Genomic DNA, 21,024 nt, shown 5'->3' with positions numbered 1-21,024 from the left:
GTTCCTGAGTTCGAGCCCCACCTTGGGCTCTGTGCTGACAGCTCAGAGCCTGGATCCTGCTTCGGATTCTGTGTCTCCCTCTTTCTCTGTCTCTCCCCTGCGCATGCTCTGTCTTTCTCTTTCTCTCTCAAGAATAAACATTAAAAAAAATTAGGGGGTGCCTGGGTGGCTCAGTTGGTTAAGCGGCGGACTTCAGCGCAGGTCATGACCTGACAGTGAGGTCATGTGAGTTTCAGCCCCACACCGGGCTCTACCCTGAGGGTGTGAAGCCTGCTTGGGATTCTCGCTAGTCTCTCTGCCCCTGCTCCACTTGTGTTCTCTCTCTCTCAAAATAAATAAACAAACAAACAAACAAACAAACTTTAAAAAATTGCTAAACTTTAAAAAAATTAAAAAAAAAAAAGAAAGAACGAATGAACTCAATCAGATCCTGGGCAATGCAACAGGGTATATTCCCAGTTTTAGAACCACCTACCCCCTCCTCAATATTTTATGTTTCAGCAACACCAAAATATCACAGCGCAGTCCTAGCCACTGGGGGCAAAGGAGCTGGAGTGTTTATAGGTTTGTATCCATCAGTCAGTGGCTACGTCCCCCCCCCCCCCGCCCCCTCCACACACACCGGGGACGAGAGTGGGGCGATACCTTCGGCACATCCCCACCCCACGCCCCATAAAGGAGGCTCCTGCAAGCAGCTCGAAGGCAGGCCTCCTAAAACCAGACACGGTTGTTAGCTGTTGGGGATGGCCACACCCCGGGCAGCCGCGCACACCGACACCCTGAGGGATCTGAGAGGATACTGACGGAGCAGGACAGCATCTGCTACCGAAAGGGCGTTGCAGCGGTTTTAGATGCGGGCCACCGGGAGGGCCTCACTGAGAACACGACATCGGAATTAAAACCTGCAGGGAATGCAAGCAAACTATGCGTGTCTCCCCGATGGCCACGCCAGCGCCCGGCAGGTGCAGCCGCCCCGTGTGGAGTCGTGACTGAGTGGCCGAACCATGAGCCGGGCCCTGCGAGTGCGCATGGGAGGGCCCTGGTCCCTGCACCCCCTACCCCCCACCCCACCCCACCCCAGCTCCGGCCCTGGCTCCCGCACCCAGCCGGCCCGGCCTCTCCTGCTGACCACCCGGAGCCACGACAGTAGCGGGCACCCCCAGCCCCGCAGCATCCTGGCGAAGAAAATTCTCGGCGCGCGGGAGAGGCGCAAACTTGCTGGGTGCGTGCACGCCTGCCTCGGGAGCCACAAATGAGCCTGTGCAGATGGCGCGGAGATAAACGGCGCCGTCTTTCTACTGTAGCGGTACGGTCGTAATTCTCCGGAGACATTTACGAGGCGGCATCTCCCTTCTGCAGGATGGCGCTGTGGCTGGCGCCCGGGGCCGCTGCCAGCAAGGTGGGGTGCGGGACCCGGGGCGACGGCGAGGCGGCTGCCCGCGTCTCCCTCGTGCCTCTCCTCGCGTCCGCGCGTCTGACGATTTACAGGCTGGCCCGATGCTCCGAGAGCGGGGTCTCTGCAGTCTTATATATTCTCTGTAAGTGTTCCCTGCTGTGGCGGATTCTAAGAGAACTCCATCAAATAATTATCTTCCCTTGTATTTATCCTCCTTTTTTTCATTTGATCTGCATCGCTGTAAAATATTCGGTGGGTCTCCTTTGAGCAGAAAGCCTCCTCCGTGATTGCAGAGCATATTTATGTACGGCGTAAAATTCACACCCGGTAGCCCTTCATCTCGGCACTTGCTGGACCTGACACGGCCGCGGAGCAGCACTGGGTTCCCACCACCTTCCCTGGGAAAGGAGAGGCGGCCTCTGGGAGGCCACTGGCTCAGCCCACAGGCCCCAGTGGCCTGGGGAAGCCAGCTCAAGAGCCCACGCCCAGCTGCACCTCAACAACCCCCACCTTGACCTCTCTGCTCAGGATCCCCAGGGAGCCCCCTTTGCCACAAGGAGTCTTGATCTGACTTGGTCAAACTTTCCCCACTTCTCAGAATCTAGAAAACGTGAGGGATCACTGGGAACCCACAGCCCTGCGTGTCGGGGTCCCACAGCTGGGATGGGGGCCTGCTGGCTGTGGCATCCCCAGGCCTCTTCTGTGCATGTGGCTGCCTCCCCACCTCGACCAGAAGCTCCATTCAGACAGACACAATGTCTTTGACCTTCCTGGATGTTCCCAAAGCCTTTAGCACAGAGCTGGGTGATCAATTCACAGGGAATAGTGAGCACCTATCACTTTGATGCCCCTTCCAGGAAGCATGCCCTGGTTAGGTCCTTCATTCCATGACCCTTGTGCTCAGATTAACTTGTTTGCTTGTTTATTTGTTTGTTTGTTTGTTTGTTTATGAGTGCAAGCGGGGTAGGGGCAGAGAGAGAGGGAGAGAATCCCAAGCAAGCTCCATGCTGTCAGCACAGGGCCCAACGTGGGGCTCAGTCCCAAGACCCTGGGATCATGACCTGAGCTGAAATCAAGAGTTGGATGCTCAACCAACTGAGCCACCCAGGCGCCCCTAACTTCCATATTTAATATGTGGCTTTATACTTTTCTAAGAATCTCTCTAAATAGATGACCCCCTCCAGCAGCATCTTACACGCTCAGAACCAAAAACTTCCTCAGGGGTCCCTCCGTCTCTCTCCTATCTGATGCACAAATATGAATCCTGGATTTTCTTTTGTTCTTGTTTTTTCTTTCCAGTGGCTAGATCACACAACTGGAAGGAAGAAAAAGCTGACTGTTCTAGAAAGAGCACATACTTAGAACCAAGACACCTGGATTCTGGTAAGTCCTAATATGCTGCCCATCTAAGGCTCATAGAATTTTCTGGACTCCACTTTCCTCATCTATAAAATATGGAAAATACTTACAAGATTACAGAAGCCAAAGGTCTTTTTTTTTTTAAGTTTACTTATTTTGAGAGAGACAGACACAGTGTGAGTGGGGGGATGGGCAGAGAGAGAGAATTCCAAGCAGGTCCCATGCTGCCAGCACAGAGCCTGACACAGGGCTTGAACCCATGAAGCTGTGAGTTCATGACCCGAGCTGAAACCAAGAGTCAGACGCTTAGCCAACTGAGCCACCCAGGTACCCCACAAAAGCCAAAGATCTAAAGGCCATTTGATTCATCCCTCTCCCTCCAGATGTGCATCTGTCTAATCTGGAAAGGCTGTCATAGGCGGAAATTCAAATTTTGCCTATGCCCTTGACCCAGGGGTTAACCAGCTAGAGCTGAAAATGCCTCCCTTTTGCCTCTTCATCTTGCTTGTAGAGTAACCAAGAACCTCAGTGTTCTCTCACCTGCTTACCAGGGAGACTGTAGGTATGTCTCCTTCCACAGTCTGAAGCGGAGTGGGGAGGTTAGAGTTGGGGCCAGAATGGGGTATGCAACTCCCCAGGGAACTAGTTCTCTATCTGATTCCCCATCAGGATCACCTTTACCACTTTAAACAAACTGCATGATGGGGCACCTGGGTGGCTCAGTCAGTTAAGTGTCCAACTCCGACTCAGGTCATGATCTCACGGTTCATAGGTTTGAGCCCCGCGTCAGGCTCCTGCTGACAGCTCAGAGCCTGGAGTCTGCTTTGGATTCTGTGGCTCCCTCTCTTTCTGCCCCTCCCCTGCTTGTGCTCTGTCCCTCTCTGTCTCTCACAACTAAATGAACATTAAAAAAATTAGAAATGAATCAATAAGTAAACTGCATGGACCACGGGGATGCCTTGGATCTGTTGGATCAGAGTTTCTGGGGTGTGGGCTTCTGCATCTGTGGTTTGCCGTTGATTCTCAGATTCATCAGAGTCCAAGAGGGCCTGTGGGGGTCCTGTGGCCCTTCCTCCTCTCCCAGGGGCTGGAAAAACCTTTGGGGTCTCAGCTTCTCCTGTCACTGAGCTGTGGAGGCAGGACTGACAGACAAGGTCTACTTCAGGACCATAGCCACATGTGAGCATCAGAGCCTGGAGATGAGTACAGGGCAGCAGGGACGGTCCCGCAGCAGGAATGGGGCCGGGCGGGAGACTGGCCCCTTCGCCCCCAGCAGACCATGGCGATCCCACCCTCTGCCTGGGGGAACCGTCACCCACACTGACTGCCTGCTGGCTTGGGTCGACCCAGGGGCTGACGTGCTTCCTCTCCTGGTCATCTGTGGAGTTGACTCTTCTGAGATCCATCTCATTCAAGTTCCTGAGTGCAAACAGGCTAGATCAGATCAGGGAGATAAGATCAGATAGGTTTCCTGCCTGTAAGAAGCTTCACACCTATAGGGGTGCCTCATCGTCCATCCTATCCCTGGCTTCAGACTCTGCAATATGCACAGAACTTCCCATGCCAGGCCTCATGATGCCTCTCTCCTGTAAACCCTATGGCTGGGACCTCAGAGTCTACCCCAAATCCCAGATGAGGCTGGGCTGGCCCCAGTGCACAGCAGCGAAAGGGCTGAAATCTCTGGAATTTGTCCTGAAATCTCTGGAAAGGAGCCATATGGCCGTACATGGTCACCCCTTGCAGGGTCTCCCATCTTGGGTCAGGGCCTCCCTCTATACCTTCCTCTGCTTCCTGCCTGCTCTCTGTTCTCTGCACATTTTTGACTTTGCTGGATTCTCAGGCCTGAGCTGCTTCCAGTGTCTCCCCGACTTATGGAAAGATTCCTTGTTTCCAATACCCACTCCCCACTCTCAACCTGCCCTACTCGCCTCTGAATGCAGGAGGGCTGAGCCCAGGGAGCCCCTCGTGAGGTTTTCCATCTCCTTCAGAGTGCTCTTCTGGAAAGGACATTTCTGAGCTCTCCAAGCCACAGCCTGGACTTCACCATGGGATGAGAGGCGCTCTGGGCGGGGGTCTGTGCCTCCTCAGAGAGTTCCCCAGCCCGGGAGCACTGCCTCCTCCCAGGAGACTCTTTCCACGGCCAGCCGTTCTCATCCGTCTTGGCCAGGGCTGAAGGGTAAGCGAAGCCACTGCAAGCTCCGAGAAGAGGTGGGCAGAAACACCTTCCCCCTGGCACCTCTCCCCCTGTTGCGGTGTGCTTCTCTTGCCCAGGGAAACTTCCAGACACCACTGATAGTTCAGAGGCAGCTGTTCAGCATTTACATTTTACACAGTGCAAGGTTATTTGACTGCCACGATCTGATCTTCTCTAGTTAATAACCTTGACTTATGGAGTAAGTTGCTCAGTTTCTTTTCCTGCCAGGGATGCCTGCTGCTTGGGTGAGCACAAATCCCTCTCTCCAACACCCTCTGTCTTCTTATCCCATAGCTCAGGGGACCCTGCAGGACGAGGGAAGGCCAACGGGCTAAGCCTGTGCTCAGAGCCTTCTCTCACTATGACCCCGACTTCTCCTTGCAGAGCAGGACCCCTGGCTCCGGATCCCTTCTGGGCACCACCCCTCTACCTCCTCGGGTTGTCCTCTGCGGTCCACGGCCACAGGTAGGATGGCTTCAGTGTTGCTCCCTCTCCTCTCCCGGAGTCCTCCCTGGCAAGGGTTAACTGTGTGTATAAAATTGATTGCGATTTTAGTAATTCGGTATAATCACAGTCTACCAGCAGGTTGCTTTTCCAGCAGGAGGGTTTGGAATTATTTTCTGGAGTTTGCAATATAGAACTTAAATTAAGCCTCAGAAGTCAGGGGAGCTCCGCAGCATCCCTAATGTGGTGCTAAATTCTCAGCAGCACAGTCTCCGTATTAAAGCCTTTGCTGGCAATTAGGTTCATTAACTATCACAATACCTTATTTATTACTCGTCCTGCCATATGGTTTCCCAGCTAAAGAATGGCGCCCGTTCTCCTACAGACCATTTGGCATCATAAAAATGTTAACAAATAATATTATGGCTCTCGGGGGCACAGGGCCTTGCTGGGTTCTGGGTCTGAGCGGCGGGAGAGAATATGAAAACATTTTTCTTCTATGGCGAAATAAAAAATTCCTCAAGACAGAAGTATTCAAAGAATATAGCACTTGCATAACAGAAATGGGAGTTTTATTTACTCTCGTAATGGTTATGTCAATATTTGCATCAGCTAGGAGTTTCCACTCATCTTCCTCTCCACTCTCTTTTGGGTTGTTTTCACGTTCATCCTTCCCCCTCTTACTTTCTACCTCTGTGATGAGAGGCACCACGCAAGGCCTGGGGCCGGCTGCTGCTGGGGTGGGGGCACGCTTGGGCTCTCCCGCCCCCGTGCACCTGGCCACCTGCTCCCCTGCTCCAATCCCGCCCTGGGCGTTCAGGTCCCACTTCTATCTCCAGCCAGTGTTCTTTTTTTTTTTTTTTTTTTTTTTTAATTTTTTTAACGTTTATTTATTTTTGAGACAGAAAGAGACAGAGCGTGAACAGGGGAGGGGCAGAGAGAGAGGGAGACACAGAATCTGAAACAGGCTCCAGGCTCTGAGCGGTCAGCACAGAGCCTGACGCGGGGCTCGAACTCATGGACCGTGAGATCATGACCTGAGCTGAAGTCGGACGCTTAACCTACCGAGCCACCCAGGCGCCCCCTCCAGCCAGTGTTCTTAGCAGAAATTGGCAAGTGCCGCCTGTGCCCGTGCCCGGCGTCACCCTGTGATGAGCAGGCGTCGTGCTGCCAAGCTTCACCAGGCCTCGCACCGTGGAGCGTGGGCACGGGGTGGTGGGGGGTTGGTCTGCAGGAGCCAGAGGTGACACCTCAGGAGGATGGGAGAGACTGCATTTCAAGGGGCCCGTTGGAGAAAGCCATCTCCTCCAAGGACAAAGCACCTCCCTGCTCCTTATCACCTGGATGCGGAGGTGCAACCCTAATGCCTGGGGACTGGGTGGGGGAGGGAGGGCTGCCAGCAGGTCCAAACTAGGGGAGAAGCTCTCTGCCAGGTCCCCAGCATCCAATAAGCAGGCCTTCCCGCCAGCCGTGAGGCCGCCCCTGTCTGCCCCACCAGGGCCTTCCTCTGAAATGGAGGGGCTGCCTGGGCAGTGTTCCAGTGCGGGATCCACCCTTTCCCAAATGAGTCTCTAGACCTGGATGGGGACACTCCTTGGGAAACAATAGAATATAAAGGGGAGAACAGTGAACGTTGGAGCTAGACCTCCAGTTTCAAATGCTACTCTTGCCAGCTGCCAGCTGTGTGACGCGTTCATGGCTCAGTGTCTTCATCTGTAAAATGGGGATAATAGTAGCCACCCTGGGAGGGTTGTTTCAAGGCCTAAATGAGTTAGCCTCTCTACGAGCTGGTGCAAAGCACATGCTATGCCAGGGGACAGCTGGGACTGGGCCGGTTCTCTGGCGGTGCCTCTTCTTCGCTCCGGCTTTTCCTCTTATCCCTTTGAGGCATTTGGGAGCCATGGACCACTCCCCACGTCACAACCACACTGCCCCCGAATCCTGATTCTGACCCTGAAATAAAGCCACGTGCGCAGTGGCACAGCCAGGACGTCATTTGCCCTCATTCATCCATTTCCTCTGCCGTGACGACACACGGTCCCAGTGCAGTGACCTTGGTGGGCCACAGCCGATAGAGACCAACCAGACGGAAACCGTCAGGCCGGATGAGACCGTAGAGATGACTGCAGGGGTGGTACCGTGGCCACAGTCATACAGCCAGGAAAGGGCAGACGCAAGGCTCGGTCCCCACCCCCAGGTCCCCTCAGCAGATCAGGGAGGAGGAGAACTCAAAATTAAATTCCATTCAGCGTCAACTATGTACAAAGCATCAGTGCCATCGTGGGCAGGTGAGGTTTTGGGATGAGTGGACTCCGGCGTGGAGAGTGGCCCCCCATGCTCCCAGGGAGGGGCCCCAGAGGCCCCAGAAAGAAACGGGCTCATCCAGGAGAGGGCAGTGTCATAGCAAGCCTGTTCCCATTCCCATGAGCCTCTTCAAAACTCGAGGTGTGGGTGACCGACTGCCCCACCCTGTGGGCCCAGCTGCTTCCCTGGGAATCTCTCTCTTTGTCCAAAGGCACCTGGCTTGCCTTCCTGCTGGTTTTCGCTACTAGTTCTAGAGATTGGTTTGTTTCTCTTTTGCTTCTCTAAGAGGTGGCCCCTTTGGGAAAACTCTTCCAGGAGGGGACACGTGGGGCCTGGGACTACACGGTGACAACGTGCAAAGGTGTGCATATGTTCCCACATCACAGACGTTAAGCGAACACCATGCCTAAGTTAGTATGTGCTCAGCCCTGCAGTACATTCTCTGAGGACACGGCACCAGGTTTCCAGAGATCACTTGTTTTTTTAAGTTTGTTTGTATGTTTATTTATTTAGAGACAGAGCACATGCATGCGTTTGCAAGTGGGGGAGGAGCAGAGAGAGAGAGGTGGGGGGAGAGAGAGAGAGAGTCCCAAGCAGGCCCTGCACTGTCAGCACAGAGCCTGATGCAGGGCTTGAACACATGAACCACAAGATCATGACCTGAGCCAAAGTTGGATGCTCAATTGACCGGGCCACCCAGGTGCCCCTAGAGCTCACTTTTTACTTTCCAGATGTCCTTGGACACGTCCCCTGATATCTGTCTACCTCATGTTCCCATTCGTAAGTGGGGACGATAAAAAGATTCACCTCAGAGCATTGGCGTGATAATTACCTAACAGCTGAAGGATGCTTAAGATGTCATCCTGTCCGTCATCCGGTAACGTGCAGTCAGTGCTAGCTCTTACTGTCCTCGGTAACATTACGGATGATCACCTACCAAGGGGGAGGGTCTACCCATCATCTGTATGTTGTGGAGATATTTTTTCTGTACATCATCTCACCTAGTCTTCATGACAACCTGTATGGTAGACCACCTCTTCCCCATTTCACAGAAGGCAAGACTAAGGCTCGGGGAACAGACAAGCTGACTACGGGAAGCACAGGCTTTGAGCCTGCATCCTCGCCCCCAAGTCTGGCTCTCACTGTAACCTACAGTATTGTCTTTCCTCTGCCCCCTGGGAGGGCCTGCATGGGGAGCGCAAGGCTCCAGGTCACCTGGGGACCCCGTGAGGGCTGAGGCACCCTGACAGCCCGTCCCACTGCTGAGGGCCGTGCTGCTCCCTGAGGTTGGCCCTGCCCAGCCCCCTCGGCAAGTCTGGCAGGGAGAGGGTCAGGCTGCTCAGACGTGGGGTCCGTCTCTCCAGGGCTGTGCTCTCCCCCAGCCAACGAGCTGAGGGCAAGGAAAGGCAGAGCAATCGGGAATACATTTACCAAAAGCTGTGACCATGAGGGAAGAGAAACATGTAGAAGGAGAGGATCAGGAGATTGTTTTCAGGAACATTAGAGACCGGGGAGAAGTGGGTAATTTTAATCCCACGCATCTGCTGGAAATTAATTTAATTGTGCTGTCTCTGGCTCTTCTCCCTTCCAACCCATTCCATCGATGCCTGATGGGGTCCTGCACCTGAAGGAGACAGCCCAGCCCCTCCAGGCAGCCTTGGGGACTGCAGCCCCAGGCAGGCTGACCAATCCTACCTGCCACCAGAGCTGAGGGGCGAGCCGGCACTCATTCAGCCTAGACTCTTCTCGGGGCACCTGGATGGCTCAGTGGGAAGAGCGTCCCACTCTTGATCTTGAGGTCCTGGGTTTGAGCCCCATGATGGGTGTACAGATTACTTAAATGAGTAAATAAAAGCTTTAAAAAAATCTAGACTCTTCTTGAGAGGGGCTCGAGTGAGAGACAACAGGAAGAACTTCCCAGGAACAAAGAATGTGACCAGTGGGAACAGGGGAAAGGGGCTGTAAAACCAGCTGCTTGGAGCCTTCAGGACACAAGATATTGACAGGACCCTTTGCTTCTTGAGTCTGTGCCTAGGGCGTGAGTTCCACCGCAGCTCCCCTCCTCCCCCCATTCAGCCACCTGCTGAAGCTCAGGACCCCCTTACAGCCACACCTGAGGCAGACACAGCGTCAAACACATGCTGTTGGTGGGTCCAAAAGCCAAGACACTGGTGCCCCGACACTGGACTGGGGCCCACATGAGGACAGACATACTCAGCCATATTCACACACTCACATCACCTCCGCCGACTCTCCCGCGAGCGCATCAGACGTGGGCAAATGCCTGCTTCGGACAGCAAGAGCTGTCAGTGTGGCAGCCGCATGGTACAATTACCTGGGGGGCTTAACAAAATACCGATGCCAACGTCCCACCGTGGGAGCCTTTGACTTAACTGCCCTGCGGTGGGGCCTGGACGGGGGCGGGGGGGGGGGGTGGTGTTTTCAAAGCTCCAGGTGATTCTAATGTGCAAACAGGGCAGGCGAGGACTGCGCAGGTGAGACAGACCTTGCTTCCCACTCTGGCCCGGCGTCCTGTTCAGTTCCACCCGGTGACCACTAGAGGTCAGCAGGGCTTGGAGGAAGGGGCCGCGCGTGGCCCAGGGGTGCGCCGAGGCCTGGGGCGGCTAGAGGTCAGGCGCGGAGGAGCCCGGAGGGAGAGCGGACACCGCGAGGGGGCGGAGGCGGCCCGCTAGCGGGACGAAGGCCTGTGAGCCGCACAAAGTCAACTTCACTTAACCAGACTTTTAAAAACTATCCCCTGTTAAAACATCCCAAAGTGATGCCCCCCCTCCCCCGCCGCTGTAGCCAGCACCTCCGTGCACCACGATGGTCCCACCGGGTCACTGCCAGGTCCTGTGCGCAGGTGGGCGGGCGCGCGCTAAACGCGCGCACACAGCCGTGTCCCGCATCCTGCGGGCCTCCATCAACACAGAGGAGAAATATTTTGCCTTTCCGGAGGGGGAGCCAGCGTTTGGATTCCAAAGGTGGTTTATTTTGACTCACTGCTGTTTTTGCTGGAGAAGAGTAAAGCAGAAAGTTCCTTTACTTTGGCCAAGATGAGGCACGCATAGCCACACGGAGCCCAAGTTTCAGATGAGCAAATAGAAGTGAACCAGTTGTCCGTCTCCTTTCATCATCGCCAAGAAGGATAACGTCCAAGAGGCAGGGGAGGCTTCCCTGCATTGTGGTTTAAGAGAAATGAAAGAGAAATAGTCTATGGACAACACTGGACCTTAAAAATGAAAAAATGCCTATGCTTCCCTGTTCCACTTCAGGCTCCTCCTTCCTGGTTCCTCCTTCCTGGCTCCAGGTTCCAGCCCTTGGACACCTCTTTGGCACATTGCACATGCATGCTGCTAGCTCTTTACAAAGTAGCTTTCCCTCTAAACTGGGAGGCAGCTTGTTGGCTGAATGAGTTCCTAGCACTCGCTAGGTATACAATACACATTTGTCAAACCAAAATGTTTTGTTGCCCATCTTGTCTTGAATCTAATTTGCATACGTTTAAAATCAACCGAGTTTTTTTTCTAGATCCTTTTCTAAGACCCTTGCATTCTTTTTTTTTTTCAACGTTTATTTATTTTTGGGGGGACAGAGAGAGACAGAGCATGAACGGGGGAGGGGCAGAGAGAGAGGGAGACACAGAATCGGAAACAGGCTCCAGGCTCTGAGCCATCAGCCCAGAGCCTGACGCGGGGCTCGAACTCACGGACCGCGAGATCGTGACCTGGCTGAAGTCGGACGCTTAACTGACTGCGCCACCCAGGTGCCCCAAGACCCTTGCATTCTTAACCTTCAAACATTACCAGGTTATCTGTTTAAAATACAGGTTCCTGGGGCACCTCGGTGGCTTAGTGGGTTAAGCCTTTTTGACTCTTGATTTCGGCTCAGGTCACGATCTCAAGGTTTGGGGGATCCAGCCCTGTGTCGGGCTCCACGCAGGCAGCGTGGAATCTGCTTGGGATTCTGCATCTCCCTCCCTCTCTGCACTTCCCCTGTTCGTGTTCTCTCTCTGTGTCTCTCAAAAATAATTAAAGAAATACAGGTTCCTGAGCCTCACACTCCTAAAAAGTGATTGGGTAGCTTTTAGGTTGGAGATCAGGAACATGCATTTTCCACCAATGGCTCAAGTGATTCTAGAATAGGAATCTAGGATGAGACCTCCCCTCACCCCCACCCCACAATTCCTGGATGGGCTCTTTAACCAGCTTGGGCTTCAGCCTGATCCAGGGAGATAGGCCAGGGTGGTTTCTGATGATGCCCCAGGGCCTGAAGACTTTGTGGGCCCATAAGAGTGCTGTGAATTGCTCTGTTGGCCCCCAGCAGGGAGGATTCAGGATTCTTTTCTAGGTTCTGCCTAGTCTGGTTCACTCCCCACCATGCAGCTTCTTTCTTTCCTCCTCCTGTGATGCTGCCTTTTTCCTTGGTTCCTCCTACCAATCCCAGCATCTGGGGCAGAGGGAACATAGCAGGCCCCCATCCCAGGAGGAGACGATTGCGAGGGGTCCTGAAATTACACTTGGGGGCTGAACTTGGGGGCCCTTGTGCATGTGCTTCTGGGTCTCAGCCTGGCCCTCAGTGGAATACCGGGATTTAAGGTAGCCAGAGGAGAGAGGGAGCTGAGGGCCTGGAGTTTAACCAGCAGCCCAGTCCTCTCCTGTCCACTGCTTGGACTTCCATCAAAACCCTCTTCATAGCCACTCAAGAGACAGGATTATGATGAGTTCTACAGCCCGTTCTTCCTTCTCACAAAGACACTGTCAACAAGGCCACCCTGCAGGGAGCCATCTCTGTGAGTCCCAACTAGGTGGGGGGGGGGGGGGGGAACTATGATAAAAAATAGCTACAGTTATTGAGCACTTACTACATTGCAGACATGAACCAGGCACCTTACACGTTATATTAAAACTCACACCGATTTTGAAATGTAGCCACGCATAAACATTACCCTCTCCATTTCACAGCTGAGACGAGGCTTACACAATTTGCCCCAGACACAGCTAGTAAGTGGCAGAGGCAGGATTTGAACTTTGATCTGTCTGGCCAAGGCTCTAAAACTCAACCTCAAAAACTGAAGACAGAGTAAAGCCTCGCACATCCCGCTCAGGGCTGTTGTATGTGGAGGCATTCAAGGCGAAGCGTATAGGACCGGCAAGGTCGGTGAAAACCAGGGCACCTGAAAACACAGACTCTAAAATACAGAAAGGAAGTGACAAAATAGAAATGCTTGAACACATTTACATGACAACAAACTTTATGATGAGTAGTTAACCACAGCTCATATCTTTGCTAGATTTTTATGCAAATGATATGTAATTTGCACAATCTGATAAAACGGGGTAGCTCCTGAAGGAGGAGGGCTTGTGAGCTACCATCCCCACTCCCCACTGCCACTAAAACCTTATCCCCACTACCCATCCGTCGCCACTGTGCCCTGCCCCAGGCGCCTGTAACAGAATCTTGAAGGCCCAAATAAAACCCTCTTTTGAAAAGCATGAAGTCCCACAGTCTCTCCAAAGAGCCTGGATTGTGAAGGATGAGAATCTCTCAGAATAAAAGATACAGACAGGCTCCAGTCAAAACAGGGAACAGGAGGGGCGCCTGGGTGGCGCAGTCGGTTAAGCGTCCAACTTCAGCCAGGTCACGATCTCGCGGCCCTGAGTTCGAGCCCCGCGTCAGGCTCTGGGCTGATGGCTCGGAGCCTGGAGCCTGTTTCCGATTCTGTGTCTCCATCTCTCTCTGCCCCTCCCCCGTTCATGCTCTGTCTCTCTCTGTCCCAAAAATAAATAAACGTTGAAAAAAGAATTTAAAAAAAAAAAAAAAGGGAACAGGAGCGCCTGGGTGGCTCAGTCAGTTAAGCATCCAGTTGCGAATCAGGTCACGATCTTGTGGTTCATGAGTTCCAGCCCCATGTCCGGCTCTGTGCTGACAGCTCAGAGCCTGGAACCTGCTTCAGATTCTGTGTCTCCTTCTCTCTCTGCCCCTCTCCCGCTCGCACTCTGTCTCTCTCTCACTCAAAAATAAACATTTAAAAAAAAAATTTTTAATGAGGAACATATAAATCATTCCCAGTGTCTTGTGTTATTCTGTTCTCTCCCAGATCTCATGGGGTTTCAGATCCCATAAGCATGATTACCAACTTACATAACGCATCACCTTCTGTGTCCCATTCAGCCATGCTAACCATCTTGTAAAGTAGGCAGGACTTGATCTCCTCACTTCCCTGGCACAGATGCAATTTAACCGAGACACAGAGATGGAAAGGGACTTATTCGGGGTCTCCCAAATAGTTACGAGCTGAAGTCTGGAAGACCAATCTGGACACGAGCCCTCTTCATTAGTGCTTTGCCCTTGGGCCTCTTTTGTAACTCCCTGAGCCTAAATTTTCTCATTTGGAAATGGGTAACAGAACCATCTTCAAAGGGGACATGTAGCAGTCATGACTAGAAGGTTAAATGAGAAAAAGTATGAAAAGTCACTCAGCACAGCTACTCCAGAGTGCCTAGCACTTAACTTACTTATCTGTCTGTCTGTCTATCTATCGCTTTAGTTCTTCTCACAGCATGCTTCTCTAAGCCTCTCCCAAACCAGCACATACACACATGCATTAGCTTTCTTTCCAGGAATAAAGACTTCAGATCTGAGCTCCTTGGGGAGACCCGGCCAAAATGTCAGCCTGACTTTGGCTGGCTTCTCAAGATCGTGCAAAGACAGAAAAGTGAGACACAGAGGAGGAAGAAAAACAGATGGGTGAGAGCTGAGACCACAAGCGGTGAAGAGGAGATCCAGGCAAAAGGCTAGGCTGTGCAGGGCCTGCATCGTAAAGCCACACATGCCTGACCTCGGCGGTTCTGGAAGTCTGATGCCAAAGTGCAAAGTCTGCAAATAGGCGCTGGGTGGGCAGAGAGGCCCCAGGATACTGGGGAACCTGATTCCATTTCATTACCAACAACTCGGATCCACACTAAACAAGTCCGTTCAAAGGCTGGAGTCACTCAGCCCGGCTATAAAGTTAGCACCCCCCAGACTCTCCCCGCACGTACCGCATTAGTGAGAGAAGGGAGGGAGCCCTGGGAGCCCTCTACCTAGCACCAGCCTCCTAGATCTGGCTACCCCTCTGGCCGCCGGTGGTGAGCTGGTTCATAGCGGCTCTGCTCCATTTCTTGAGCCATCCTGACCATGGGTGACCTTGGAATTAGGCTTTGACGGGTACGTGTCCAGAAGGACAGAGAAGGCTACCTCGGACAGAAGGCACAGCCTGTCCAAAGCCATGGAAACATGACAAGGTTCATGAGGCAGCACAGTGCCAACTCATAAAGGTCTTAAAGGCCATGCCAAGGAGCTTATTACTATTATTCAAAAAAAATTAATGTTTGTTTCTGAGAGAGAGAAAGAAAGGGAGTACACAAGCAGGGGAGAGGCAGAAAAAAAGAGGGAGACACAGAATCCGAAGCAGGCTCCAGGCCCCAAGCTGTCAGTACAGAGTCAGACGTGGGGCTCGAACCCACAAACCGTGAAATAATGATCTGAGCCGAAGCCAGCACTTAACCGACGGAGCCACCCAGGAGCCCCCTTATAATGATTATTTTTTAACGTTTATTTATTTTTGAGAGAGGGCAGAGCGTGAGCGGGGGAGGGACAGAGAAAGAGGGAAACACAGAATCTGAGGCAGGCTCCAGGTTCTGGGCTGTCACCACAGAGCCCGAAGTGGGGCTCAAACCCACGAACCACCAGATCATGACCCGAGCTGAAGCGGGACGCTTCACCGACTGAGCCACCCAGGCGCCCCTATTATTTTGAAAAATACAGACCATGAGAAGAGTCTCTGAAGAGTTTCCACTTAGAAGAGTGACAAATCTGTCCTTTTGAAAAAATACTTGCAGTTGCCTTTTGGAGGAGAGGTTGCCAAGAAGTGGAAGGAAGGAAGGGAGGGAGGTTGAAAGCTAAGTGAGACAAATCCTCCCCAAGATACAACTACCCTCTAATTATTTTGAAGGCATTTCTAGACAAAGACGTATCCTGTGACATGATAGAAAAGAACAGAAAACGTGCAGAAAGCTCCAACAAGCCGGGCCAGGACTAGCGGGGACAAGCACTGTACCTAGGGTGCAGAAGGTTGGAGGCTTCACATAGAATCATGCAAACGCCCTGAGGGTGAGGCCTCCTCGAGCCTGGTGAGCTAAGTGCCTCCCTGCCCCAAGTCAAATGTGACCTATCACAGGGGAGCCAGCACACCAGGCTTCATCTGTAGAATGTTTACATGCAAAGGCAGGTGCGCCAGCTGTGGGCGGACCTGGACCCAAGGCCCGATCTTGTTGAGCTCAGTCATCAAAGTCATTTTCGTTTATAAAACGGAGAAATGATGTGAAGGTACTGGGTCCAGGGCTATACAAGTTCCAGGCATTGTCGCTCACCTGCCTTCTCCTTGGCTGGCACACCCTCAGAGAGCAGGGTTATCACGCTGCAGGAGGACATTTCTTTCAGAAGCAGGATAAGTAAAAATAGCTGCAGAACGATCAGCATGGCTACCTTGGAGCTTGTGGAAGGACACAGACGCACTCCTCTCACTTCCTCCGCTGCTAATTATTTGGACCTGAAACCCTCCTTCTCAGGAACACGCTGGCCTGTTTGTTTCAAAAGTCTTCCTGGGGAGAGAGGAAAAAAAAAAAAGGCAGTAGAGTTCTTGTTTTGTTTTCAAGTCTTTGAACAAATATTTTTTAGGATCCTACACAACCAAGCATTGTTCTGGTGCATTGGATACAACCACCTGAATGAAAGAGCCCAGCCCTCTCTGCCCTCAGGAAGCTTACATTAGCAAGGGGAGCTCTAGGGAGGCTCCAGGGAGGGGAGCCAGGAAATAAACAAGCAGTCCTGTATACAAAGGAAACAATTTCCAGTAGTAACAAGTGCTGTGAAAACAATAAAGCAGGGCAGAGGGCCTGAGGGCGCAGGAGGCTGCTCCAGATAATGCCCTAGTAGGGAGGATTTCTCTAGGGAAGTGCTTTCTGAGTGTGATGGAGGGAGAGATTTGCATAGGAGGATGGGGGGCGGGGGGAGAGGGGGTAGACATCAAGTGCAAAGGCCCTGTGGTGGGAAGTAGCAACCTTTAGTTATGCTATCTGCTTTGAGTTGGGTGTATAGAGTTTGGGCATGGTTTCTAAACTGGAGAGGAACAAATGTGTTTCTGGCCCTGATTCAAAGTAGCATATCTGTATCTGTATCTATATCTAATTTTCCATCCCCCTCTCTGTACCAAGGACACCTTATTTAGGTCACAGCTAAACACTCCTGTAACGACAGCTGCCCGGCCCCCATCCCCCGCTCCTTCCTCTATGACCTGGCCATGGCTTCGCCACTGATATTTCCTTTCCTTTCTAGAAACCACCAAGAGCCATCACTGACAGAGGCACCTTACCATTTCCTGCCCAGGGCAAAGCCTGGCTTGCGGTCTCCTCCTTTGCCCATTCCTTTGTGGAGGTAGGAGACTCCCAACACCTTGCTTCCCTCGTCATGAGAATCAAAACTGTAAGGAGGGACCTCTTCCTTTAGACACATGCCCTTTATACCTTCTTTCAGTCAGAAGGTGCTGGCACCTAATTTCAGTGCATCTGACATAGTTTACAGAGTATCCTAGAATTTCATAACTAGAGTGGGCTTGGCAAGAAAACCGGTATAATATTTTCATGCAATCCACAAGGAACCTGGGGCCCCAAGGAGGGAAAGTAACTTGCTCACGAAGAGACAGTAAATTAGGAAGAGGTCTCACGGCTCTTCTCAAAGAACAGGACAAATGCTTTAAAATGGTCAAGGCCTTTTCCATATAAGATCCCCATTTTTTGCAGGAGAGCCCATTGAAGCACAGAGAGGTTAAGTGACTTGCCCAGGGTTGCACAGAAGTGTTTGGCATCGCTGGCCTTGAATCCAAGCCTTCTGATTGGAATTCCAGTGTTCTTATAATTTCACCATGTTCTCTCCAATCTGCCTAACAAACAAACAAACAAACAAAAATCAATAAGTAAACATTCCAGAACATGCCGAAGAGATGTGGAGGGAGAAAAAAAAAATTATCATTCTCCATGATTCCTTTTTTTTTTTCCTTGTTACTGAAGGCACTCGATAGGCAGTAAACTCAATAGAAGGAAAAGTCTCTTTCTGAGAAAATGGGATATTATTAAGTCTTTGAAAAGAGCTTCCACACAGATATCGGTGCAGTTTATTTGCGGTCTTTCCCCTGAAAGAAAATCCCCTCAGATGACTGGGAGCTCCTATATATTGGGGCTTTAATAAACCAGAGAAATCCTAGTTTTGCAGTAGAGTCTGTAGTCAATTTATAGTCTTTCCTGATCTTCACCAAATTTCTCTTCCTGGCAATATTTTTGGCATTTTAATTTTAGACCTGGGTGAGGGAGTGGGAGAGAACTTTGTTTTAAAGCTTCAGTCTGACATGCATACCACCAGAATCATATCTGATTTAACCTATTTGCTCCTTGCACACACAGTAGAAGAGATGGCTTTAAAAAGAAAAGGTCGGGCAAGTTATGGGCCTCCCCTCCAATCTGGACGACCACCTTCCTCAGAGGGAAGAGTCCTCTGCTTCTGTAAGCATGGGGGACAGGCAGGGAGTACCCGAAAGAGGGGTGGCTTGGGGAATCTGATAGACCCACGTTTATGTCCCAGCTCTGCCCCTAACAAACTGTGGGGTCGTGGCCAAGTTCATTAGCTTCTTTGAGGTAACAGACCTCAGGGCTCAAGTTAAGAAATCTGCCAAATTTTATATCGCTATTAAATGACAGGTCTGGGTTTGACAACCACATTAGTCTGATTCCAAAGCCCAGATGGTAAGGCACACTGCTTCTTTGTAGGATTATCACCATTGCTAACCCCCAAAAGAACACGCTCATGGATTTTGCCTGTGGGAATCATGACTACGAAGTACCAGGATCAATGTCAGAATGTGTGTGTGTGTGTGTGTGTGTGTAAGTATTTATATGTATACCCATGTACATATATATAAAGAGACACAGATAGATAATATATCTCCAAATGTATATGACATGCTTCACACTGGCCACAAGGGGAAAGCTGATACACTTTTTACAACTCTATTGCTATTATTGCTAGGTTATGAGCCACAGGAGAATCTCAGCCTCCTGTTCTCCTGTCCCACCAGTTTTGACCTCAAATTTTATTATCCAGCTTCATCACCCCCTTGTGCTTGTTTTGAAAATCAAATCTTTCCTCTATGGGCAAGATATGCCACAGCTGGAGACTTGGCAAAGATTCATGCTATGTATGTATGTACTTCGCAGGTGGTTTCACAAGATTTCCAAGAATGACGGGCTGACTTCAGGGACAGCCTCAGGAGGGCTCCCAAAGGGCTCTGGTCCCAAGTCCTGGCTCGAAGTGGCCTATGGCTTGGGGAACACTGTACTGCCTCTCTGTTCTGCTTCCTCTCTGACCAAATGGGGAGATTGGGCTAGATGATGTTTTAAGTTCCTTTTGGTTTGGAATCTATCAAGCGTTTTGAAGAGGGCAACCCTTCTTGGTTGTCTAAGCTCTAGTGTGCTCGTTGGAAAGTTAACTGCCTTGCTTTCCAGTCATGCCTAATGTATATAAGGGGGCACAAGGGCCTGGGGGTCCTTGTTTGGCGATTAATGCAAGAGCTCTACCAGCCTATCCATTTTTCATATTAATCTCCTGCTTCGATTTTTTCCCTTCAACCTAGAGGCCCCAGGGTATGAAAGACAGACATTGCAATGCCCCATCTTCTTGCAACCAACATATTCAGGGCCTTTACCTCTTTCCCGGGCTGGGCTCCCTCTCACGATTCCTGACATGTTACACTAGCACTGTGAATATCTTTCCCTAAATTCTGTCACTACAAAGGATGTCCCTCGGTAAAGCTTTTCCTCACCATTTCCTCTACTGCTTCCCCTAGTGGGTTAAGCTGAAAACTTAACTTTTCCCTCATCATTTGTAGGGAATTGTGAAGAAACTCAGGCCACAGGGGAATCCTGTTCCAGACTTACACTCTTGGCCCCCTAGCAATTGCTTTGGGGAGAGGGGGCAGTCCTCAGTGTTCAATCCCCAAGAAACAGACCCCTACCCCCCAAACAGAGCCCAAATCCAAGGGCTTGGATTTGAGAGTGTGGGTGTTGGCTGCCCCTCTTCTTAGCTGTGTGGCCAAGGTTGCTTCATCTCTCTGCCTCAGTTTCTTCAGCTGTAGTAGAAATAAGGGCAGCGACCACTTCATGGAGCTGTCTGGAGGAGTAAATGGCCAGAGCCCTTGAGTAATTCCTCAATGTGTGTTAGTAAGCAGTAAGCAGTATTCAGTACGGGGCATGGCAGAAATAAGTTGGAGGCATGACTTAAATTTTTTAAGCCTATCAAATCAATATTCGTTCTACATAAACTACAGAGTTTATCAATCTGTGGGCAGGGGCCTCTCCAAGAGACTGGGAAGGAGCTTAACAAAATCAGAGGAAATGGAGAGGTCAGATTTGGGCTTCTTTGATTACTTTGTTATTTTTAATCCCAAACAGGTTCTTGTGGGGGGGGGGGGAGGCTGGGTACCTATGAGCCCAAGCACCTTCCCACCCCCCCCCCCAACTTTTATTTTGGACAACAAGGAAGCAACAGTACAGCCCCCACATGCTCACCATCTGCACTTGGAGATTCCAGCTTTGCTTATGAGACAGTAACCTTCCAAGGGCCGAATTATGTTTGCTTTGTCTGCATCCTGTGCTCAGTGTGCCACAACAGGTATACTTGGCTATTTAACAAAGAAGCAACAACAACATCCCTAAGCAATGGGGAGGGAGGGGCTGGGGGGGGTGGGTCGTTCCTTCCCAGAGATTTTTGCAGACACCAAAATGTTGAGAAAAGCAAAACAAGCTGCCTGCATTCAGGGAATGCCACCTCTGATTTCTGATTAGTCAACAAGGAAGCACTTCTTGGGGGAAAGAAATAGGGAATGGAAGACAGAAAGCCAGGAGGGCTATGGATTTGGGATGGAGAGAGCTTGCTGAACACTCTATAGCAGCCCTGCAACCCTCTGACTCTTGGTTCCCAGCACAGTTATGATCCGTGTGAACCAGCTAGCAGCTAGGAGGTGGCCACTGTCCCTGCAAGTTTCAGATGGATAACTTCGCCTCTGGCTAATAAATATATGGCAAAAAGAAATAAATCACAGCTGGCAAATGACTTTTGAGTATCAAAGCACCCAGCTTTCTGCAACTTTCCCAGTTTTCCCAAAACCCCCTTTCCTGTCCCCAGCCAAACAGAACAGAGGACGTCCAACACTGTGCCCTTCCCCAGCGCAAGGGGT

At 51.3% G+C, this 21,024-nt stretch overlaps 2 long non-coding RNA genes across 2 annotated transcripts; one reads left to right on the top strand and one right to left on the bottom strand.

The window, feature by feature from the left end:
- The first annotated feature begins 2,695 nt into the window (after nucleotides 1–2,695).
- On the top strand, nucleotides 2,696–17,855 carry LOC128311942 (uncharacterized). Its single transcript, XR_008290677.1, has 3 exons — nucleotides 2,696–2,779; nucleotides 5,334–5,414; nucleotides 17,076–17,855. It is a non-coding gene; the product is annotated as an uncharacterized LOC128311942 (long non-coding RNA).
- On the bottom strand, nucleotides 2,897–16,349 carry LOC128311941 (uncharacterized). The gene is made up of 3 exons (XR_008290676.1): nucleotides 16,112–16,349; nucleotides 5,380–5,474; nucleotides 2,897–4,174 (listed from the first exon to the last, which is right to left on the bottom strand). It is a non-coding gene; the product is annotated as an uncharacterized LOC128311941 (long non-coding RNA).
- Nucleotides 17,856–21,024: the final 3,169 nt, after the last annotated feature.

This window comes from Acinonyx jubatus, chromosome D1 (genome assembly GCF_027475565.1).
Source record: "Acinonyx jubatus isolate Ajub_Pintada_27869175 chromosome D1, VMU_Ajub_asm_v1.0, whole genome shotgun sequence".
Classification (NCBI taxonomy): domain Eukaryota; kingdom Metazoa; phylum Chordata; class Mammalia; order Carnivora; family Felidae; genus Acinonyx; species Acinonyx jubatus.
The sequence above is the reverse complement of the archived record's forward strand: the minus strand, read 5'-3'. Positions and strand labels throughout refer to the sequence as shown.